Source organism: Schistocerca cancellata, chromosome 7, assembly GCF_023864275.1.
Source record: "Schistocerca cancellata isolate TAMUIC-IGC-003103 chromosome 7, iqSchCanc2.1, whole genome shotgun sequence".
NCBI classification, from domain to species: domain Eukaryota; kingdom Metazoa; phylum Arthropoda; class Insecta; order Orthoptera; family Acrididae; genus Schistocerca; species Schistocerca cancellata.
The window spans coordinates 539,468,773-539,494,847 of NC_064632.1; the positions used below are offsets into that span (position 1 = coordinate 539,468,773).

Below are 26,075 nucleotides of genomic sequence, written 5' to 3' on the forward strand. Positions count from 1 at the left end.
AGTCCTAGCCCAGTCCGACAGCTCTTAACTGCGGTGATGTGACGGGAAACTGTGTTAGCACTGCGCCAAGCCCGTTGGCTTGGTTTTCGTGACAATCAAAATTATTTTTGAATCGGAGTTTTAACGGTCCATTGGTTAATGCCCTCCCAAATTAGTGTAGTGCGATATTCGTTTTATCGATGTGTATTAACAGCGACAATAAAGGTCCAATCCAGCAGCGACTGAGTAGCGCTGCGTTCTTGGCGGTAGCAGTCAGCTCGAGTGCTTTTGCTGATAGATTGCGAGATGTTCTTTGACATTTTCTGTCCTTGTTAATACATATCTATGAAACAAAACCCGCACTGGACTAATTTCGGATCGCTCTGTCTAATGGACACTCAATTTTAAAAATCATTTTGTTTGTAACAGAAAAAGAAACTGACGCTTACCATCGACAGTAGGCTTCGTATGAAAGACGTGACGAAATCGCAAGTATCTGCTGAAACACCAGAGAAGATGCGCCTGACAACTTTCGGGAGAGACAGGATGTTTCAGCTGCCCCTATCCATGGATTTTATGCAACCCGTAATGCTTTCAAATACCATTCGTAAGATACACTCCTGGAAATGGAAAAAAGAACACATTGACACCGGTGTGTCAGACCCACCATACTTGCTCCGGACACTGCGAGAGGGCTGTACAAGCAATGATCACACGCACGGCACAGCGGACACACCAGGAACCGCGGTGTTGGCCGTCGAATGGCGCTAGCTGCGCAGCATTTGTGCACCGCCGCCGTCAGTGTCAGCCAGTTTGCCGTGGCATAGGGAGCTCCATCGCAGTCTTTAACACTGGTAGCATGCCGCGATAGCGTGGACGTGAACCGTATGTGCAGTTGACGGACTTTGAGCGAGGGCGTATAGTGGGCATGCGGGAGGCCGGGTGGACGTACCGCCGAATTGCTCAACACGTGGGGCGTGAGGTCTCCACAGTACATCGATGTTGTCGCCAGTGGTCGGCGGAAGGTGCACATGCCCGTCGACCTGGGACCGGACCGCAGCGACGCACGGATGCACGCCAAGACCGTAGGATCCTACGCAGTGCCGTAGGGGACCGCACCGCCACTTCCCAGCAAATTAGGGACACTGTTGCTCCTGGGGTATCGGCGAGGACCATTCGCAACCGTCTCCATGAAGCTGGGCTACGGTCCCGCACACCGTTAGGCCGTCTTCCGATCACGCCCCAACATCGTGCAGCCCGCCTCCAATGGTGTCGCGACAGGCGTGAATGGAGGGACGAATGGAGACGTGTCGTCTTCAGCGATGAGAGTCGCTTCTGCCTTGGTGCCAATGATGGTCGTATGCGTGTTTGGCGCATACGACCGAGGCACACAGGGCCAACACCCGGCATCATGGTGTGGGGAGCGATCTCCTACACTGGCCGTACACCACTGGTGATCGTCGAGGGGACACTGAATAGTGCACGGTACATCCAAACCGTCATCGAACCCATCGTTCTACCATTCCTAGACCGGCAAGGGAACTTGCTGTTCCAACAGGACAATGCACGTCCGCATGTATCCCGTGCCACCCAACGTGCTCTAGAAGGTGTAAGTCAACTACCCTGGCCAGCAAGATCTCCGGATCTGTCCCCCATTGAGCATGTTTGGGACTGGATGAAGCGTCGTCTCACGTGGTCTGCACGTCCAGCACGAACGCTGGTCCAACTGAGGCGCCAGGTGGAAATGGCATGGCAAGCCGTTCCACAGGACTACATCCAGCATCTCTACGATCGTCTCCATGGGAGAATAGCAGCCTGCATTGCTGCAAAAGGTGGATATACACTGTACTAGTGCCGACATTGTGCATGCTCTGTTGCCTGTGTCTATGTGCCTGTGGTTCTGTCAGTGTGATCATGTGATGTATCTGACCCCAGGAATGTGTCAATAAAGTTTCCCCTTCCTGGGACAATGAATTCACGGTGTTCTTATTTCAATTTCCAGGAGTGTATCTATAATCTGTCACTCGCTACGTGCGAACTATAAGTGCTACATGAAAAATTAACGGGAGCTTTTTGTAAGAAATTTGATGCAGTTAAATTTTATACTGGGGTACGACCTCGCTAGAGGCCGTAGTTTTCGAATTATTGGAGAGAAACATACCAAGGCAACATTCAAATACGTTTTTAATTAATTGCTGGAAAATCGTCGTCTCCAGCAAAGACGAATCCCATTACGGCATACTCCTGTTCATCATTTTTGCAGGACTAATGGTTTCAGCATAGCGATCATGTGCGTATCACAACTTCGTACATGGTTTTTGAAGGCGTTGTGGGCTGCATAAAAGAGTTCGCCATGGTGTAGTATTTAGCGTAAGCACTAGATGTAAAAGGGATATGATATCACATCTCTATACTGTAATAAATGTACAACACTAAAAATATCGTCCATATTGTGTAAAAGTACATTGTGGTTCCTGACAGCAGTGAACTATTAATATGTCTGAATTATGTGCTAAAAATGGCTTTCTCATGAGGAGAGACGCGAAATCAGCAACTTTGTACCGAATGCAACGAATTTGTGTCATAACAGATTCGTATAACTAATTATATTAAGATTCCTGATAGTTATCTATTTACAAACAAACAAACAGAATTCCAATAGTTTACCCCATAAATCAGTATGTTGTAGATAAACAATAGTAACAAACTACTGCGCTAGCAGTAATAATCTTGTTTCGAACATGTTGTGTACATAGTTCCGCGTAGTCAGTGCGTATACAACTTTCCCACTAGAGCGCGCCCCGTTAAGCACAACACAACAGCGCAGGCGCAACGCTCGTCCGTCTCCGCACTACGAGATGGCGCTGTCTTAGAGAGGGACCAAATTCTGCTTCCGCCGATCCGTGTATTAATATGTAACGCAGCCAATGAGATTGCTGCTAATGTAGAACCTTTTCTCCTCGCAGATCACACTCGCGCAGTGATACCTGAACGCGCGAGGTATTATGACGAGTGTACAGACCTCCGATTAGTCAGTCTGCATTAGTCTGTACCAGTCTGCTTTAGTCTGCACCAGTGAGTACCAGTCTGCATTAGTCTGTAACAGTCTATAGTCAAGTTTCGGTCTGCGCCTAATAATATTACCATATTCCTGTACATAGCCATGAAGATAAATGAATGGACACTTTGTCAAGTATCAGAGATATGTGAGAATAAGATTAACGTACCAAGACCAAAGGAACTGTAGATTGTCATTTGTAAACAACATCCAGAATCAAGTTACGTAATGTCTATGATTTTTATTATTTTAATAAATGTGAGTGAAAATTAATCGAGTTGTGTTTAAAGTTGGTCACCGTCAATCTGCTACTCTGAGCGTGCAAGTGGCATTTCTATCGTCTGACCTAACGGCAGAAGATAAACACGCCACGACAAGACCACGAGACATATTGCTGACACTCGCCTATTTCATTAGAGCGACAAGTCAAATAATCTGATGGTGTGTGTACCGAAGGTCTTACAGTACGCACACCACAGAACACCTTAGGGTTATGTAGTACAATACTACACACTTCGCAAATTACAACTGCGGCGGTGTATGATGCATGGAAACTACGTATCGGGAGTAAATCCAATATTTAAAAAAAAATATCAGTGTCAATCCATTTCTTTATAAATGCTGTCATTATTGTCTTTATAGGCAGAGGAAACAGTAGTAGGAAGGCCATAATCTGTAAATAATAATGACGGAATGCTTTACTTCGGCCGGCCGCGGTGGTCTAGCGGTTCTGGCGCTGCAGTCCGGAACCGCGGGACTGCTACGGTCGCAGGTTCGAATCCTGCCTCGGGCATGGGTGTGTGTGGTGTCCTTAGGTTAGGTAGGTTTAAGTAGTTCTAAGTTCTAGGGGACTTATGACCTAAGATGTTGAGTCCCATAGTGCTCAGAGCCATTTGAACCATTTTTGAACCTTTACTTCGGTTCTTGTAACTACGTTTTAAGAGTGCTTCATAGTCGACAGGGCTGGGGAGGTATTCGCCAATCACTCAGTGACACCTTTATGGGATCATTTCATCCTCATCAGGCCCAAGTCGCCGAAGTGACGTCACCTCAAAAGACTTGGACCAGGCGATCGGGTCTACCCGCCGGGAGGCCCTCCCCATACATTTCATTTTTTTTTTCTTTTTTCATGGGATCAAAATCATCACAGACCTTGCAGATAGAGAGGCACTTTGCACTGTGTATCAGTGTATTGTGCAGTGGCGTAATATAGTTGTCAAGCTTCAATACATAACATATGATAACATATGTTATAACATGTGATATCATGTGATATATTATATGATATAACATATGAAAATAGCACCTGGGTCACATACTGACATTACTTATGAAATCGCCTTACGTAACTGAATGGTTGTGGCTGACCTGTGAAGTAACCACTCCAAGATAAATGATCCACTGGATAATATCGAAAGCCCCATGGGGCCGCTAGGACCGTATCAGGTCGATATAACCTTTTAGAAAATGTAACAGAAAACATTGGGAATCCTTCTAAAGAAACACCAAATTTCTCGCAAAACGCCATTGAGTAAATTTAGGACTACTGCATTCAAAGAATGTTCTGCGATCAGTGTGCCGCCATCATCGTATATGTAGCATAGTGATCTTATAAGTAAGGTAAGAGAGTTCAGCTAATATTTTTTTTTCTCAATCAGTATGCGCGTGGCACGGTGACGTGTTGGGCATGGTCCGCAGCTCGCGGTCGCGCGGTAGCGTTCTCGCTTCCCACGCCCGGGTTTCCGGGTTCGATTCCCGGCGGGGTCAGGGATTTACTCTGGCTCATGATGACTGGGTGTTGTGTGATGTCCTTAGGTTAGTTAGGTTTAAGTAGTTCTAAGTTCTAGGGGACTGATGACCATAGCTGTTAAGTCCCATAGTGCTCAGAGCCATTTGAACCATTTTTTTTGTTGGGCATGTGTTTAGATGTAGGTGCACGCTGTTGGCACACGATGCTAACGTCTATGGGAGGGTTGTAATACAAGTAGGCTTGAGCAAAATGCATGCGGAACTGCAGAGAATAGTTGGCTCTTGCAGGGACAGTCAGTTGATCATTTACGTAAATAAATGTAACTAATGCACATAAATAAAGAAGAGATCCATTTCTGTTTTAATGCACCATTGGTAACATCCCGCTGGAAACGGTAAAAAGGGTATAATAAATATGAGTAACCATTCGGGTCGACCTACAACTTGTAAGAAAATCATATACCATACTGAGGAACATTGAAATATCGTTAAGGGAATATAATTGTTCCATGAAAGTAGTGGCTCACGAAACAGTTGTAAGAACGGTTAGTTTTGGGTGCTGCTCATCAGTTTAAGGCCTGTATCAAGTTTGTTTAAAAAAAGAGATGATCCAACAAAGACTGACACATTTCGTCGTTGTGGGGAAGCTCAACAAACTGTTGTAGACGCCAGAAGAGAGGAGATTTATTTTCCCACTGTCTATATCATCTGTGACATTTTGTGGGGGTCGGGGGAGTTCGAGAATGCTTTCGATCAAATGGAATGATGCTCTTCCATAGTGATCAGAGTCCGCCTGGTTAGTTGGTTGGTAACGTGTTTGCCTACATGCAGCGGGCCCGGGTTCAATTCCCGGTGGGGTTGGAGATTTTTCTCCCCCCATGGACTGTGTGTTGTGTTGTCCTCATCATCATCCCGTCAGTACCGACGTGCAAATCGGCATTGTGGCGTCACTTGAAATAAGACTTGTAACCCGGTGGCCGAACATCCTCGGATGGTGCCTCCTGGTCAACAATGCCACACGATAATTTCATTTCATTTTTCATAGTGATCAGGTTCCAAGAAAATCACCGACAGTATTACTCTACATTACATCGAGATGAATCACTTTCCTGGTTGTGTTACTTGTCTACATAGCCTGTGACAAGAAAGGGATCAAGACACCTTTCTATCAAGTGGGATGGTACTATTGCATCATAAGATTCCAACAACGTTTTTCTGGTTGTGATACTTGTCTACATAGCCAGCGAGATGCCACGCAAATCTGTATATGTAAGTAATGAGTCTGCCTATAAAATATCTGTTTTTTCTCAAAGTCTACTGCGATTTCCTGTTTAATGCTGACTACATAGAAATGTATTATGCATTATATATCAAATTACATAGTGTTTGGGTCCAGTAAATGTTGTAGGCGTACCTGTGAAATAACATGACACTTCAGTTTAGAAGCTGTATTTCAGGTGACGAAAACTGTGTAATGTTCTCCGTTGCAGCACGTCGTCTGCGACGTTCAATTTGCACATGGATACAGGAAACGTGTCACTCTGGTTGGGGATGCTGAGTTGAGTTCAGGAAATAACATGGACTAGGCCCTAGTGCTCTGTGCTCTTTGGCTGCCGCAGTGCGTGGCTGGGAGCACTGGAGAGCACTGAAGAAGATGGCGTCTCTGTTAGGCTGCTCTCAGGGGATAAAGAGGAGTGAGTCTTCGATACGAGATGTTGGCTTTGCGGAGTGACGTAAAAAACATGCGACACACGTCGTAAATATTACGCCCAAAGTGACGTCATATAAATGTGGAGTTCTTCATCGTAATAGACAGAAACAGTGAATGAAGGAAAAAAAACAACGTTGCAAAGTCAATACTTCCGATTACGAATATTGTAATGAAAGTAAAAGAAATACTTTCTAGAACGAAAAAGTAACCGAGTAGGCCCTGTCGTAAACACACACTCTACTACTATAATGGACGCCGAAGCGTAAAATATGAAGTCAAAAAAAATTATTCTGGTAAAAAATTGAAACTATTCCGAAATACACTTCAGTAAGTCAACTGTTGGACTTAAATCGAATCATAACCAAGAACTAAAACTGCCGGTATCTGTTGAAAATTACAGACTACCTAAGTAAGAAATACATGTTAATTTTCTGAAAACACAGCCCACGTAACTAAAAAAGAAACAATGCTGCTAAACGAAAGAAACGAAACTATCATACCAAAAAGTAAGCTAAAAATACATTTAAAGGCTCAGCTACTTTTCCAAAGTCTGGTACTGTTCATAATGACTCCCATGAATCTGGGAAATAATATTTGCTTCGCGAATAACCGTAACATATTACACTCGAAAACAGCGAAATATCTGTAATAAAGAATTCCTCGCAAACCGAGTCGTGTTTGGAACTAAATCAAACAGGCATCACCAATAACAAACTCATAACGTTAAACCGTTAGTATGCTATCAGCCAATGACAATTCCGCGCAGAGTGGTCGCCGGGTTCGAGGCACCATGTCACGGATTGCGCGCCCCCTCCCGCCGGGGGTTCGAGTCCTCCTCTCGGGCGTGGATGTGTGTGTTGTTCTTACCATAAGTTAATTTAAGTCGTGTCTAAGTCTGGGGACCAATGACCTCAGTGGTTTGGTCCCTTTGGAATTCATAGACATTTGAACATTTTTGTCAATGACAATACTCTTTCGAAGATAATACCATCTGCAGTTTTCTACTAACAACTCGTAACTGAACCCCACAGTCCAAATATTCAGCAAAGTCACAAAACAATTATGATACTGCGAAGATCATCATATATCATCACATACAGTACAATAAACCAGGCATGGTAAATTCGTGTTGGTATTTGTTTCCTTAGACACCTGACCGTCATTTGCAGATTAAACATAACTCAAACCACTTGGTACTCTACGAGAAAGTTGTTACGTTATTACCTAGCTTAGACCTCAGGCTACGCTACAGATCAACCTGTGACCACAGAAAGCTTTTCCGCTGTCAGATTCGTTGGCAACTCACAGCATTCCAACCTAACCTAGACCACAGATTACGCTACAGATCAGTGTGTCACCATAGATATCTTTTCTGCTGTCAGATTCGTTGACTTCGATAACTCACAAACTAACTGTTGCATTAGAACTTAACTTAGACCTCGGACTACGCTACAGATCGGTCTATCACCTCAGAAAAGATTTTCCGCAGTCACATTCGTTGGCTTGGCCAACTCGCAATTAGACTGTTGCATTCCAGTCTAACTTAGACCTCGGGATACGCTATATATCTGTGTGTAGAAATATTTTCCGCTGTCACATTCCTTGACATTGATAACTTACAAACTAATTGTTGCATTCCGATCTAACCTAGACCTCAGGTTATGTTACAGATCAGTAAGTCACTACAGACACCTTTTCCATTGTAAGATAAGTTGGCTTTGCCAACCCACATCCAACTCGTCACATTCTATCCTAACCTTGATCTCCGGCTAAACCAATCTATTATCCTGACATTAAGCTGTTCTATTGACTCACGAGGTAACCAGTCTCTCGGAAATTCGGAACTTTCATATTTCCAAAAAATACATCTCCCTTTTCCCGCTACTGCTACATTTACCCAACTGATATTTACAAATTCGCCAACATCAACATCAAACAATTGCCAACATCAACGCACAGTGCAAGAACCATCACACAGGAAGTCACTGTCAGACAAAACTAGTACAGAAATGAAAATTAAGGTAATAGGATACACATCAGTTGCAGAGTAGTATCTCCAACTGGTTGACGTCCAAGAAATCAAGGCTATGTGAACCATTAAAAAAAATCTATGGTAATACTTTAGTACTAATATAAACCAAAAATGAAAGAAAACGAAATAAAAATAATTGTAAATATTACAACAAAAAAGCAAAATGCACCTCCTCTCCAAAAAAGAAATTTAACTCTCTTACTTTGGCACATACATCCTCCCCACACCTTCCAAAGAAATCTAAAACAACCGATTTTCCTTTTCCCTCATCCAATAATACGTTTTATCCCCCCCCCCCCCCCCCCGAATACCCTTCAGTTCTGTTTGTGCAGGCCCCTGTTTTTTTTTTATCCTTAAATTCAACGGAATGACTCACAACCAAATTTATGTATCCAATTTCGTCTAAACTTTCATAACCAACCCACCCATCTGACATTATGATTGACCCATCTGCTGTATAGCTTTTTACTAACTGAAACATGGTACAAGCTCCCATATCTTAAATAGCTTAAAAATCATGTCTGAAGAAGAGTGATTCTCTGAAACAACTATCCCTCACACCCATGGTCCAACAACATCATGCTTTTTCCCCCACTTTTCAAATTGCTATTCGTCATCGTCAATTTTATAATAACCCCTGGCCAACCAATTTTGGCCCTTCTCATTACAATATACGAACAAACCTCCAGGAATAGTGAAGACCAGTCTATAGCAGTTTTACACTCTGTTTCTGTCTCATGAGCGGCAAGAAAAATAAGAGATCTCAAACAACCAAAAAAAAGACATTAAAAAAAAATGCATTTCATACGAAGCCTTGATTTCTCAAATCAGCCGTAAGTGATATTTAGGGGGGTGTGACATCAGTGTCAATTTTTATAGTTCAAATGGTTCAAATGGCTCTGCGCACTATGGGACTTAACATCTGAGGTCATGAGTCCCCTAGAACTTAGAACTACTTAAACCTAACTAACCTAAGGACATCACACACATCCATGCCCGAGGCAGGATTCGAACCTGCGACCGTAGCAGTCGCGCGGTTCCGGAATGAAGCGCCCAGAACCGCTCGGCCACAGCGACCGGCAATTTTGATAGTTCCTGCACCCAGTAACAGATGGCAGCACTTATCTCAGAGCTTTTACATTTGAGCGTTAGCCCGTTTTTCCGCACATGTGTTCATATATTTTTTGTATGTGGTTTTGTGTAACCCAAGTTTTATCGAAGTATAATACAAGAGTATAACACTATACTATCGTCCTCAGGATGCAGTAAGAGCATTTTACACAAAACATAGTCTCATTATTCCATTAAAAATTTTTGACCATCATCATAGTTTCTGAATCAAAAACCAAGTGTGGAGAAAAGACAAAGAACCGAGCTTTCTGTGCTAGGATAATTAATTTTTTTCACAGAGATCACTCTGTATCATTTTAGCAGTCTGATACTCTCCTCTGTTATGGTATCAAAACACAGTTCTATGCACAACCATTCCTTCAAAATCGTCAAATTCTGTTAGTTTTCATTTGTATCCATTTCTTGAAGAATCAGAGCACTTGCTCACCTATAGAGATTCTGCCAGTGTTAATGCACTGTTAATACAGAATACAGCCGATTCGAAAATACCACAACGTTTTGTTGTCATTTTATGAACTTGAGCAAAATTTATGTTATTTCTGGCTCCTTCACTGTTAGCCACATCAGTACCACAATTTTAGATTGTTTCCCAACGTCTTTTCTCCTTTGCGTACGGTGGCCAGAGAAGCACTGCATCTAGGCTCTGGCGCCTGCATTTCTCTCACTACCAAATACCAGTCAATGCACTGTTCTACGGAAGACTGAACCCACACATATCACATGGAAACATTCAGCGGGCACTGACCTACTGCAGTGTTAATAGTCTACATAGGCCAACAAGGCAATGAGGCAGGCGAATCACAGCGCTTAGCTTTGGTGAACTACAAGCAGCGGATATGACCTTGAGGTATCTAATTTCGTGACGGCCACTCTGCCTGTACTCACCGCACATGGCAACCGCCTGTAGTCTGTCTGCACTGTAGCAACATACTTCGAAGTGTGGGAACATTACCTCAAACATTTTAATGTCACGGAAAGCATCCTTACACCTTATTATCACGTAGAAAGAGTGCACTTTGTTTACAAAAACGTAGTTCCACACATACCTTTATAATGTGTAATGTCTTACATTGTGTCTAAATGTCCCAAAACTTCTTAAGTAAAAAGCCTATGCAAAATACAATTCTCAATCGAGAACTCTAATCAGGATTTTCTTAATTTTACCCTTAGCATAATGCTGGGATGTACTGTATGACCAGTAGGATGTTTTTAAAGTATTACTGGTGCACACATGCCTTTGAAATTCTATTTTGGACTGGTGGTTGTAGTTAACATGTCCATCATTTTTGGCATCCGTGATTAATACTGATGTCAACTTCATCCATCTTAGACGCCAAATTGTGTCATAAATTAAACTAATTGTGTAATAAACATCAGCAATACGGATAAAAAATTATAGAAGTTAGGGAAAGGGTCTAAGATAACATGTGGCAACTGTAAGTTATCCTAATGAAGATAAGGAGGATAACAGAAAGGCAATAAATGCAAAGCATTAAGACAATAAATTACAGCAATAAAGAAAAGGGTAGTGTTAACTGAATAATAAATTTTAGCGATAAAGGTAAGTAACGCCACCATGCAGTATGCCTCTGTCCATAGTACAGCCCGCCATTTATACGTTGGTTAACATTTATACAATTGGTTAAAAGGGTGGGGGAAGGGAATGGGAGGCTCGAGGTGCTGGTCATAAGAACTGCAACATTGTGGAAGCTGCATACTTGCCCCTACGGTACAGCAGACCCTGAAGTGGGCAACCAGAAAATACCTCACACCGATGCAGTTTTTTCCCTTACTGGTAACATAACTAAAGTGTCCTATACTGGTAATATACGCTCTTTTTCGTTTACATTGCAGTCTTTTAAAACAGTATTACAAAGTACTCCAATATCACATAAAATATTGATTCAGCGTGTTCAGGTGTCCTTTTCCATTACTGATGATTTCGTAAATTCATTTACTCCTTTCTCAACAGACTACGAATTATTATTGTCTCTTCTACAATACCCCCAACAGTACTGCAAATTTGTGGTGAAAAGAATCACACGTGATCGTTCAGTCGCTAAAAATTTGAAAAAAGTAAATGAAAACTACGTAATTCAAGTATTTTTCATTCGAAATTTATTTAATACTAATATTAATTATAACGTTATTATGGAGTTGTTTATTCAACAAAAAATTTACAATGCTGTTTTCATATTGAGAATGTACTTCTTTGTTTTAGGGAATCAGTGCAAGGCAGCATGGAACAAGTTGGTAAAGCATCCAGGCAGTTATCAGTTACCTGATAGGATTAGAGATGCTTTGGAGATGTCCAGTGGTCATAAACATAAATATAAAGGACAGTCAGGCACAGAAAACTCTCGGCGTGCTAGCCAAGGTAATTCTCCCATAGCAAAAGGAAAGGTGACAAAATTGTTGTCTCTATTGCAGCCTTTTCTCACTAATATGTCTGTTAGTGAATTCAATAAATTTGAATCGGAATGTTTAATACTTGTTGGTAAGGTAAAATCCCATGAAGTGGGATCTTCCTCCAGTAAATCTTCTCCGTGAAGTCTCCTCCAAAGAAATGATCTCTTAAGTCCATGTGGATGTTACTTTGATAGGAAGAACCAATGAAGTGTGATAACAACTATGCAACGTATATATGTGTAAACTTTTTTCTCTTGTGATTTATGTAAACTTCTCAAATTATTATTGAATAAAAATGGATTTTCACTCGAAAAATATAGTAATTTTTCAATAGTCACATATTGTGAAACGTCCCCTTAGAAAAAATTATACACGACTGTGCTGATAAACCTCTTACACTATTTGCTTTTCAAACAGCTGAGCAAAACTGAACGTACTCAAACATTCACTAAAGTGACACACAATATTTTTAGCGCAACGCAATCTGACTTCCAATAATCCCTACAAAAGAATGGCCCTGACTAACATTAACCTATACCTTTCATAAATCACTTACCTCACAAAAATCTTCGTTACTGCAACTACTGCAATACTGCGAGCGCCAGTACTGCCAGCTAAATAAAAGATTCAAACTACGGAAGGCACTAACTACTGAGAGGGATAGTTAGCAAATGAAAGATATTAATAGAGAACAAACAATGTATTTACCTTAATATCATCACAAGTCATAATATATGTAATTTCAAAACTCCGCCATCTCTCTCCTCACATCCACCACTGCTGGCAGCTCACCTCTAACTGCGCAACGCTACGCGCTGTTCACATCCAGCTGCCGCTGCCCGACACTACAATGGCAGACAACAATGCAAACTAGCCACATACTGCACACAGCACAGCCAGTGACTTTCATACAGAGCGCTACGTGGCATTACCAATATAAAAATCTAAACAGCCTACTTACATAAAGAAAACATAAACAGCCTACTTACATAGCCCCCATGCTCCCCACAAAAAATTTTACAAATTTTTTTGGGCAGTGGTCAACACAGATTTGAAAAATTTTTTCATAATTACAGTAAGAAAGATATCAAATGCACACACTTACTAATACAATGTTGGTCAAAAGCTAAAATTTTCTCACAGTCCATAAAGACAGTCCAGATCATTCATCATAATAGTAATTACAGTTTTTTTTTCACAAAGTCTCATTAGTAAAAAAAATTGCACACAGAAGTAGTGGATTTCCATGCAGTCTTGAAGAAGTGGTGTTCTCCTTCCAACAGAAAGACAGTGCTGACTCTTGACATGCAGACAGGTAATGGGCCACAACAGAGCAAACCCACAGCAGAGTCATTCGACGTTTTGAAGAAGATTGGTAGGTAGGTCATCACAGAGCAGACCCACTGCAGTCCTGGTAGAGAGTGTTGGTGGGTCACCAGAGGTGCAGACCCACTGTAGTCCTTGTAGAGACGGCCAGGAGCCATCTGTTGTGACTGTGCGGGTGCACAATCACCCGTGAAGAGTCTTGCAGTTAATATAACAAGTCCATAACCACCACTTGTGCACTCACAAAGTTTTTGGAATCCAGCAATGCTGTTATCCAGTCCCTTGCTGAATTATTAACACACGTGCAAACACTAACAGTCCCTACTTCTCACATATTGTCCATATACTATGACCAACAGAAAAGTGTGCAGTGAAATGAATGCTTACAAGTTAATAACATGATGAACTGGTGTCAATTACAATTATATAACATGAGAATACAATTACAAAGGTACAAAATACATCATTAAAAACATAACAATACAGATAACATTTGTAGTACAGGCTTTACAACAGAATAGAAATAACATATACATCAGTGTTACAGGAATTATGACATGAGTACATACATAAAAGATCAGAATAACTTTCGAAACATCAACTTTACACATGAGCATTAAAACAAAACAGAATAAATAATGTCTAAACATCTTTACAAGGTAAATAACATATTATTAATGCCAATTATATTCGAGGATAACAGTATTCCTCATCATAGTGAATGTAGCTTAATATTAAAAGAAAACAAATTCTATGAAACTACACAGAGACAGGAAGAAAACAAATACACAAGGGTACACAAACACATAGTGGGATAACACAAAAGGAAAGAACAGGGTTTGTTTCATTGCAGTATTTTGCAAACAAAACTTTCTTTGCTTCTTGGAGATCTCCCTTCATTCATCATTATTCCCAAAAGTCCTATCTAAGCCTGCCTTCTGTATTCTGTTCACATCCTCTGTCAAAAACAGTTTTTCTCCACTGTACAGTATCCTTCTTTTTCGCCCAAACCATTTTCATATAGCTTCCCAATACATTTCTTCCAAGTCATCATAGTTAGTTTCTTATATAGTCTACCCCTCTTAAGCTAACTTAAATCTACTGAGCTCAGATATATATACCAAGGGACGAGGCAATGCAGCATCACATAAAACAGTTAATATAAATAGCAATGAAAAAAACTCAGATTTGCGAATCAAGCAGCATTAAGAAATTAGCAAAAGTCAAATTCAATAACACTATGCCTGGCAAACAGCAGCAGCAAATATAAAAAGTATAAAAAATATAAAATGACAAATCTCAAGCAGAAAAAATATTACACTAAAATGGCCATGTCTAATACTTATGTCACATCTTAACACTAGAGTGATGCATCACGAGAACTTACACTAGCAGATAAGTTAACAAATCGTAAAGAAATTATTTATGCAATTCCTGTGAAGGGAAATGTCTATTTATGTGCCCTCATTTCTTGTAAGTAGATCATAAATTGCTTATTGACTGGATCTGTAGGCATAAAATAACTATATTAGTACATATATTAAATTTTATTTTAACCAATGCTGCAGTGCAGCTAGGAACTAGATATTAAAGGAAATGAGCAAATATGTACAGAAACGTCCCCTTAGAAAAAATTATACATGACTGTGCTGATAAACCTCTTACACTATTTGCTTTTCAAACAGCTGAGCAAAACTGAACGTACTCAAACATTCACTAAAGTGACACACAATATTTTTAGCGCAACGCAATCTGACTTCCAATAATCCCTACAACAGAATGGCCCTGACTAACATTAACCTATACCTTTCATAAATCACTTACCTCACAAAAATCTTCGTTACTGCAACTACTGCAATACTGCGAGCGCCAGTACTGCCAGCTAAATAAAAGATTCAAACTACGGAAGGCACTAACTACTGAAAGGGATAGTTAGCAAATGAAAGATATTAATATAGAACAAACAATGTATTTACCTTAATATCATCACAAGTCATAATATATGTAATTTCAAAACTCCGCCATCTCTCTCCTCACATCCACCACTGCTGGCGGCTCACCTCTAACTGCGCAACGCTACGCGCTGTTCACATCCAGCTGCCGCTGCCCGACACTTCAATGGCAGACAACAATGCAAACTAGCCACATGCTGCACACAGCACAGCCAGTGATTTTCATACAGAGCGCTACGTGGCATTACCAATATAAAAATCTAAACAGCCTACTTACATAAAGAAAACATAAACAGCCTACTTACAATTGTTCAAACCTGTTTGTTTCTGTCGTATATTAGGAGCAGCACACTGCACCAAGCTCTGTTTAAACAATATGACACTATCATCTGTTTGCTCGAGTTCCTTTGCTGCTATAACAAATTTTACATTTAATCTGAAGTTTTACATTTAATCTTAAAAAGGAAGAAAATGTTTATAAAATCATATTTGCCTGCGGAGTGGTAAAATATTCAATTTTATACACTTACTAGCTTCCAGTTAACTGCAGGAGCGTGTTGCAAAATGAGAAAAGATGCCCCAATAACATGTTTGTAGTGTATTGTGCGTGTGCTATTTTGAAAAATAAAAACGTCAGCGAGAGTAAATAAACAAGAAAATGTAAACAATTCTTGGGTTATTCTCTGTGTGGCTATTAGCACAAGTACGGCTCTGTAAAGTTACGATATAACGTGAAAAAGAACATTAAAACTGGCGGGAAAACTACAGGAAAACCACAAATTTCTGATAAAACCAGGACCGCTTCGAGAACATTTTTCTGTACAAGCGACACATCTTTGACGCCTCCTTTTTCCCTCCGACATCAGTTCCCTTTTATTGGACTTTTGGTAAGATCTTTGCAAAATAAATCTAGTGACAGTGGAAATGGGTTGTTCTTTCTTCTAAAATAAGTGATACACAGTACATCTGTAACAGAAATAAGTTTCTGATTCTTCAGTGCTAACTGATCAAAGGAGAAACAATACATTTCCATTAAGATAGCTCCTGAGGTCCTTGAAAGCTTTTAATGAAGGCAGAAATATCTAGAGTAATTTTATTATTCTAGCTTGAATGAAATGTGCTATCCGATAAACTGAGCGGAAAGAATTGGTTTAATAATGGAAACTTTTAAACTATAGTTTACAAACTCTTTAGTTTTTCATCGAAAAAATGGGGGCAGAGATACATTTTAGATTGACATGCTAAACATAAGAAATTATTTAATTGCATAAGTTATATATTATATCTGAAGAAAACTCAGAAATAAGGAGGTAAAATTTAGAAAATTTTCCATGGAAGTAACTGAAAATTAGCAAACATACAAAATTTTATGTGTCAAACAGAAAAGGAAAACACAAATTTGTGTCCAGTACAACCGAAAAATATTAATAAAGTCGTGTATGATTTGTACAGTTATTATGTACACATACTGGCCATTTTCCCATTATGTAAAAATAATACTGAAACTTTTCTGGCCTTAAACTCAGTAAAATCTTTCAAAATAGTATATTTATCTATTGACTTTAGGGTATTGCTGTTGACCTAAGGAATGTCTTCATCATCTTTTGTTTTGAAAAACTCCTTTCACAACTAGCTACATACATAATTAAAATCAGAAAGATTTGTAAGTTTACAAAAATACCGAGAAAATTCAATAAAATTGCTTCTTGTAATATAAGGTAATGTGTTCTGTGGAGAATCTCCATAAGGTATAATGGGTGCTCAGATCCTTTTGTCCAAGTCAGCACCATCACTTAACATAGTCCTTAGCACCATGTATGTACGTTTTAGTTTTCCACCATCCCACATACGCAGATAATGAAAATCGTGCATATAGCAGGGACATTTACTATAATTGTCCATGAGCTCTAGTCTACATTTTAGTGAGGCGACAGCTGTATCGGCAATAAGATAGAGAACAACAGGAACGCACAAGCAATTCCGCATATGAGGTCTTTCGTTGATCTTTATGGTCTCCAGGGAACCCTGTAGGCAGACACCTTTGAGCGCCCCGACTAGTAGACGTGTGTCTCAGCACTACCAACAGACGTCCAGTTGTGCAGTGAGGTGTTCGATTATGATTCGTCGATTGCCTCAATTGAGACTGACCGCGCATTCCAACACTGCAAGAGTGACAACTGCGTGTGGTCAGCTGGCACACGTGAGATCGGATGGGTTTGCTCTGCACTGATGGCGGGAGACTCGCCCAATCACTCACCATGCTTCTTTTCACTTTAAGATCTCTGTAGACATTCAGCAAGCGCTTACGAGTATCTGCAATGTTCTGGTTTTCCGCCAAAAGTAATTCAGTACCAGCTCTCTGCTTGAATGCACACCCACTACAGACGCCATTTTGAAAGCTACGTATAGCGCCGCCACCTATCGGAAGTTCACGAAACTATAATGGTTGAAGTGGGAATTTTCCATGATTTCTCACAACAAATTACGCGTATTTCCAACCAAAACTGGCCTAGAACAAAATGCGTTACATTACTTATTGAATGCCTCTCTTAGCCGGAATAAATGTTCTATCGTCACTTACTTTGAAAAAAGCCTCCATCCATAAGGGCCTCTAGTCAGCAGACAAATTAAGAAAGAGTGAGGCAGATAGTCCTTCCTGCAATATAAATTATTGTAATTTTGAATACGAGGATAGTGTCGGAAGTTCCATGCGGCTTTTCGAGGATGATGCTGTAGTATACAGAGAAGTTGCAGCACTAGAAAATTGCAGCGAAATGCAGGAAGATCTGCAGCGGATAGGCACTTGGTGCAGGGAGTGGCAACTCACCCTTAACATAAACAAATGTAATGTATTGCGAATACATAGAAAGAAGGATCTTTTATTGTATGATTATATGATAGCAGTTACTTCTGTAAAATATCTGGGAGTATGCGTATGGAACGATTTGAAGTGGAATGATCGTATAAAATTAATTGTTGGTAAGGCGGGTGCCAGGTTGAGATTCACTTGGAGAGTCCTTACAAAACGTAGTCCATCAACAAAGGAGTGTATGAGATTTTCACTCTGCAGCGGAGTGTGCGCTGATATGAAACTTCCTGGCAGATTAAAACTGTGTGACAGACCGAGACTCGAACTCGCTACCTTTGCCTTTCGCGGGCAAGTGCTCTACCATCTGAGCTACCGAAGCACGACTCACGCCCGACCTCACAGCTTTACTTCTACCAGTATCTCGTCTCCTACCTTCCAAACTTTACAGAAGCTCTCCTGCGAAACTTGCAGAACTAGCACTCCTGAAAGAAAGGATACTACGGAGACATGGCTTAGCCACAGCCTGGGGGATGTTTCCAGAATGAGATTTTCACTCTGCAGCGGAGTGTGCGCTGATATGAAACTTCCTGGCAGATTAAAACTGTGTGCCCGACCGAGTGCCCGCGAAAGGCATAGGTCCCGAGTTCGAGTCTCGGTCGGGCACACAGTTTTAATCTGCCAGGAAGTTTCAACAAAGGAGTGGCTTACAAAACACTCGTTCGACCTATACTTGAGTATTGCTCATCAGTGTGGGATCCGTACCAGGTCGGGTTGACAGAGGAAATAGAGAAGATCCAAAGAAGAGCGGCGCGTTTCGTCACAGGGTTATTTGGTAAGCGTGATAGCGTTACGGACATGTTTAGCAAACTCGAGTGGCAGACTCTGCAAGAGAGGCGCTCTGCATCGCGGTGTAGCTTGCTGTGCAGGTTTAGAGAGGGTGCGTTTCTGTACGAGGTGTCGAATATAGTGCTTCCCCCTGCTTATACCTTCCGAGGAGATCAAGAATGTAAAATTAGAGAGATTCGAGCGCGCACGGAGGCTTTCCGGCAGTCGTTCTTCTCGCGAACCATACGCGACTGGAACAGAAAGGGAGATAATGACAGTGGCACGTAAAGTGCCCTCCGCCACTCACCGTTGGGTGGTTTGAGGAGTATAAATGTAGATTTAGATGTAGATGTAGATCTTTCAATAAGTAATGTCCCACATTTTTTAAAAGCCATTGATATACATAGACAAAAGTCCTTGTTGGTGCTTCATATTTGATGTTTGTTCTGTGCGCCGGTGAAGTTTCGAACCGTGCTGGCAGATGGCAGAGCCGTACTACAGCGTCAAAATTGCGTCGACATACGACTCACGTTGTAAGCAGCGTGCTTGTGCGCGGAAAAATAAACCGTGGTGAACATCTACAAACGTTTGTGTGCAGTGTTGGCGATTTTACAGTTGATATGAGTGCAGTTGGGCGATGGGTAAAGAAAGTCACAGCCTCAGGAAATGCATAAACCGAGTTCCATGATCAGCCACGCTCGGGACGTCCTGCCATAGCTACTGCTCCAGACATGCTGAATCTTGCGGATGCCACTTTTCGTGCCGATCGGCACATCACAACTCGACAAGTGGCTCTAAAGTTATCAGTCAGTATTGGAAGTGCGTCTGCAGTGATCGAGACTCTTGGATATTCAAAGAGGTGTTCACGATGGCTACCACGGATGCTCACAGCGGATCACAAGCTTCAAAGAAAGACCATATCATCTGAATTGTTGGAGCGTTTTAAGACCGATGGAGAGGTCTTTCTGTCACGGATCGTTACGGAGGACGAAAGCTGGGTTCACCACATACATGTAGTGTCATCATCCTCATTCATCACAAAAGAAGAAATTCAAGACAACTCCGTCTGCCGAAAAAGTTATGGTCTTCTGGGATTGTGATGGCGTCATTCTCGTGGATATGATGTCATGGAGCTGAACCATCAATTCAGAGTCATACGTTTCCGACTTGTTCGGTCGGACAAGAATCCAGCAGAAATCTTACTCCAACACGATAATGCCCACCCACACACAAATCTGAGAATCCAGGAACACATCGCCAAATTAGGACGGACACCATTGCCTCATCCACCCTATAGTCCAGGCCTGGCACCCGCGGACTTCCATCTCTTTGGGCCGCTTAACGATTCTCTATGGGAAACGCACTTTGAAGATGATGGAGAGTGTCGGTCATGCAGTGAAAACATGGCTACTCCTACAGGACAATAGCTTTTACTAGCACAAAGTTGGCGCCATAGAACGTGACGGAGACTACGAAGAAAAAAATGATATGGACGAGACCTGTTGACGTATATTGTCACCAAATTCTGTCTCTTAACAAGAAATATGTTCTGAGAAAAAAATGTGGATCATTACTTATTGAACGACTCTCGTAATTTAAGTAGCTCACAGTCCTATCAGGCAAGTGAAAACTTAACATTCTACACAAACGTCAAAGTGTTAGAACAAGAAAATCAATTACTCATTACTTTTTGATCCATCTACCGATGCCTGTGCTATGGAAGTAAATCTATGTCTTATTACCTACTTCACGATTGTCACGAGTGTGTTCAGGAAATCGTTAACTCATCCTTTTGTTTCTGAGAATTTAAATGTATTGTAAGTAGAGATTTTTTGACAGATTTATTGTTGTATCAACATCGCTCTTATTTCCACGCTTGTCTCGAAGTGGTTGTCACCGACAATGTAGTTTAAGAATGGCAAATACTTCCAGTCAAATGTAAATGGAACTTTTTAAAGAGTGTGCGTTTTCTTAGATATAATACAAGCATTGAGACAGATTTTTATTCAGTTAATCCCATGTCTCCATACTTTCTATTGACTACTGAAAAACTGTTAGGGCGTGCTGAAAAGTAATATCTCAGAATTTTTAATGTGAGAGCTCGTCAAGCTTCACAAGCTGAGACATGGTCGTTAATAGAACAGGTGATCTATAAAGTGTAGAATAAAATTATTTTATTTCTGTCTATGATCACCAAATTAAGTAGACCACTACAGTAGCCACAAAATGTTTGTTCATAAGTTCGTTAGATGCCGCTACTGTAAGCCTACACTCATTCGTCAATTATATAACTATACAAAATGTATTCAAAGAAAAATACAATAGATAATGTCTGCAGTGGGCTTACCGGGTGTATATGCTATAACACTCTTAAAATGCAACAAATTAAAAACTCGACTGAAGTTAACTTTAGATTGTTAAAAGGAAATGTTTAAGTGACAAAAATAATTATGAGACACCCTTGTGGCGATTTAGATAATACGTATAATGAAATGCATCACAACATGCTTATGGAACTAACAGAATAATATAAAGAACGATAAAATAAGCAGGGAAAGAAGTCAAATGGATGAAACAATGAATTGTGGTTAACAGAAATTGAAATACGTAAATAACTTTGTATTTTAAACAATATTGAAATAGTTAATGGGTTTTATGTGAAAATGTGTACTTATAATAGCCTAGAGAAACGAAACAGCAGACAGACGCGCACACACCCAGAAAACAGAACCAATAAAGAAAAAATGAAAACCACTCCATCTCAGCAAACAGAGAAATATTTCAGAAAGTCTAATGTCAAATGCGGCTCTCAAGTTAACAACACCCTAAAATTTGAGTAAGACGTAAACTGAAAAGTGCATGTGACAAATTTGATGGCTCTGGGGAATACAGGATTGGCTGTAATCGCTGTGATAAATATTATATCGACCAAACCGGCCTTTGTATTAATGTACGGTTGAGGAGCATTCTGAGCTGCGTAACGAAACTACTTCGGGGTTGCATTTATCAGAAAATGGTCATAGTACATCGTGAATAGTATGCATATTCTCCACGGGATGCAGAACGGCCGTGCTCTCATCTTGTTAGAAGAGCCTGAAATTTATCAAGCTAAACACGAACCGGCAAGAGCGTTCAGTGGGCGGAAGATTTTATACTCAGTGCCCAGTTTGCTTCATTTGACAACGTCCAGATTAAATCATTTTCTTTTTCTTTATTGTGATTTCATTCCCCTACTCCATATGGGCAGGGGAGAGCTCTCAGCGGCACAATCCACCACTCTTCACCCGAGTGACATGAACTTAAAATAAGGATAAAATGGTACATACATAAGGCGATAAAGGGGAACTTAAAACAGAATAATGGGAGAAAATGGAGGTATAAAATGTAGACTAACATGGAGACGTTCATGAAGGACAGTTAAAAAAAGTCATCAGAAAGTTAAAAAACACAGTTGGCGATTCTTCAAAATTCAAAGAAGACATTGAATGGACATGCACACGTTAAAAGTCGGCCACAGTAGTAAAAACACTCCAGAAAAACACACTTAAAACCCTCTTGGAGCACACACGACGAAGAATAAAACTGCCAGGCGGGACCTGCCGAGGGAAAGGGCAGAGGGGATGGAAAAGGAGGTGAGAGCAAGAGGCAGCAGGGGAAGAGGCTGGATGAAGAGAGGAGGGGCATCAGTGGGTACACGAAGAGGCAGGAGACACGTGGGGTGGGAGACGAAGAGGGAAGACAGGGCAGGAGGGAGTGCAGAGACACTGAAAGGAGGCACAAGAGATGGAGGGGGAGTAGGAGGGGGAAGCCGCTCAGGAGGAGGGAGGGGGAGGAGAGGGAGCCCTGAGGAGGAGGCAGGAAGATGGGGTTAGAGTTGGTAGGAAGGGTAGATGTCAGGGCGAAGCTCATCGTCCGGGAGGGGTAGACGGTGGAAGTTGTGTTGGGAAAGGAGATGAAGGGTGTGGAGATGGAGAGAGGGTGGGACACAACGATAAAGGCGCGGCAACTGGCTGAGGGAAGAGAGGAAGGGAGACACCAGGGGGTGAGGGGGATCAAGGCGGCGGACAATATATAGTGTGCGGATGTGTTCAAGGGAAAGGAGAAGGTGGGGGAAGGGGATGAGGTCGTAGAGAGTGCGCGTGGGGGATGAAAGGCGGATGTGGAAGGCGAGGCGGAGCGCATGGCGTTCGAGGATTTGGAGGGCGTTATAGAACCGGAGAGGGGCGGAAATCCAAGCTACGCTGGCATAACAGAGGACGGGGCGGATCAAGGATTTGTAGGTGTGAAGGATGGTGGATGCAGACCCCACGTCCAGCTGGACAGAAGTTTCAGGAGGCGGGGGCAGTTGTGAGCTATGTTTTGGATGGTAAGGAGATGGGGAGTCCAGGTGAGGAGGCAGTCAAGTGTGAGGCCAAGGTATTTGAGGGTAGGAGTGAGGTGGATAGGACGGCCATAAATGGTGAGGTAGAAATCATGGAGGTGGAACAGGTTAAATCATTGAATGCCTCTCTTATGTATAACTGGCCTTTGTCTTTACACAGTATAAAGTGGATTACAGTTTTGCCTTTACTTTCTTTCGTTGAGCATATTGCTGTTGGGCTCACTTGTCCTTACCAGTTTTATAATTCATTTCATCAACTATGTAATCTCATTAATTACTATAGTCCGTATTTTATCATTCTTTTCTTGGAACGGCGTGGCGTAGGGCACGAGAGATTCTCTAGCAGTAACGTACCTCTAACTTCTCGCCCTTGTGCATTCTGGCAGCGGCGCCAACAGAGGGTGCTGATTGGTTACCGCAGTCCGTTGTATCATTCTTTTGGCTTCTTTCCTTACTTACCTTTTTTGTATTATTCTTTTACCTTTGTAATCTTGTTCAGATTTATGTCATTATATTTTTATTTAAATCGCCACAAGAGCATCTCAGTATTACTCATGATCACTTAACTACACTCCTGGAAATTGAAATAAGAACACCGTGAATTCATTGTCCCAGGAAGGGGAAACTTTATTGACACGTTCCTGGGGTCAGATACATCACATGATCACACTGACAGAACCACAGGCACATAGACACAGGCAACAGAGCATGCACAATGTCGGCACTAGTACAGTGTATATCCACCTTTCGCAGCAATGCGGGCTGCTATTCTCCCATGGAGACGATCGTAGAGATGCTGGATGTAGTCCTGTGGAACGGCTTGCCATGCCATTTCCACCTGGCGCCTCAGTTGGACCAGCGTTCGTGCTGGACGTGCAGACCGCGTGAGACGACGCTTCATCCAGTCCTAAACATGCTCAATGGGGGACAGATCCGGAGATCTTGCTGGCCAGGGTAGTTGACTTACACCTTCTAGAGCACGTTGGGTGGCACGGGATACATGCGGACGTGCATTGTCCTGTTGGAACAGCAAGTTCCCTTGCCGGTCTAGGAATGGTAGAACGATGGGTTCGATGACGGTTTGGATGTACCGTGCACTATTCAGTGTCCCCTCGACGATCACCAGTGGTGTACGGCCAGTATAGGAGATCGCTCCCCACACCATGATGTCGGGTGTTGGCCCTGTGTGCCTCGGTCGTATGCAGTCCTGATTGTGGCGCTCACCTGCACGGCGCCAAACACGATTACGACCATCATTGGCACCAAGGCAGAAGCGACTCTCATCGCTGAAGACGATACGTCTCCATTCGTCCCTCCATTCACGCCTGTCGCGACACCACTGGAGGCGGGCTGCACGATGTTGGGGCGTGAGCGGAAGACGGCCTAACGGTGTGCGGGACCGTAGCCCAGCTTCATGGAGACGGTTGCGAATGGTCCTCGCCGACACAGTGTCCCTAATTTGCTGGGAAGTGGCGGTGCGGTCCCCTACGGCACTGCGTAGGATCCTACGGTCTTGGCGTGCATCCGTGCGTCGCTGCGGTCCGGTCCCAGGTCGACGGGCACGTGCACCTTCCGCCGACCACTGGCGACAACATCGATGTACTGTGGAGACCTCACGCCCCACGTGTTGAGCAGTTCGGCGGTACGTCCACCCGGCCTCCCGCATGCCCACTATACGCCCTCGCTCAAAATCCGTCAACAGCACATACGGTTCACGTCCACGCTGTCGCGGCATGCTACCAGTGTTAAAGACTGCGATGGAGCTCCGTATGCCACGGCAAACTGGCTGACACTGACGGCGGCGGTGCACAAATGCTGCGCAGCTAGCGCCATTCGACGGCCAACACCGCGGTTCCTGGTGTGTCCGCTGAGCCGTGCGTGTGATCATTGCTTGTACAGCCCTCTCGCAGTGTCCGGAGCAAGTATGGTGGGTCTGACACACAGGTGTCAATGTGTTCTTTTTTCCATTTCCAGGAGTGTATTTCCCTATAATAGTGTAAATCCAACTTCAGTGGTGGTTTTAATTTATTGCATTTCATGACTGTAATAACGTACATACATGGAGAGGCCACCATAGACTGAACCTACTGCATTTTGTACGTAAGTAACGGATATGTTAAGGATTACAGTAGCGACATCTAATGAACTTACAACGCAAACATTTTATGGTTACTATAGTACCCTTGGTCATGAACAGTAGCGCTGTTAACAAGATGATTCTGCTGACACTTTCATATATTTTAAATATGTGCAACTATGTTATGTTGATTTTGCGTATTTGGCTTCATTACATTAGGACATGTTTTAAAATAGGTACGGCTCGTCATATTTTAAGCGCATATTTTCCCCATGTATGTCAGTAATGCTTTTCATTATAGCCTATTTTAATGTTTTAAATGTAGACAGTCCACTATTTGTATTTGTTTTTCTCATGTTTTGCTTCAGATCTGAAGAGTATCATCACTGGGTGAAACCATTAGTTTAAGGACATAACAGTTCTGTGATCACAGATGGAAATAAAAGAAATTTATTTTACACTCTAAAAACTTATTCACAAAAACAAATGTTATTAACAATCTACATCTGTATTCTTCGTGTCTACATATTTATTTCTAAAAATAGGCAACTTGAGCATCAATACATTTCTCCCAACGAGAGACCTGTTTGTTGATACCTTCACTGTAGAATGTTTGAACTCTTTGATAGAGCCACA

The 26,075-nt window shown here is 42.0% G+C and overlaps 1 long non-coding RNA gene across 1 annotated transcript in view; it reads left to right on the top strand.

Annotated features, from left to right (window-relative positions):
- LOC126092174 (uncharacterized) overlaps nucleotides 1–12,384 on the top strand; it is a 105,552-nt gene extending 93,168 nt beyond the window's left edge. Inside the window, exon 4 of the long non-coding RNA XR_007521308.1 lies at nucleotides 11,882–12,384. This is a non-coding gene — a long non-coding RNA (uncharacterized LOC126092174). The remainder of the gene's footprint in view (nucleotides 1–11,881) is intronic.
- Nucleotides 12,385–26,075: the final 13,691 nt, after the last annotated feature.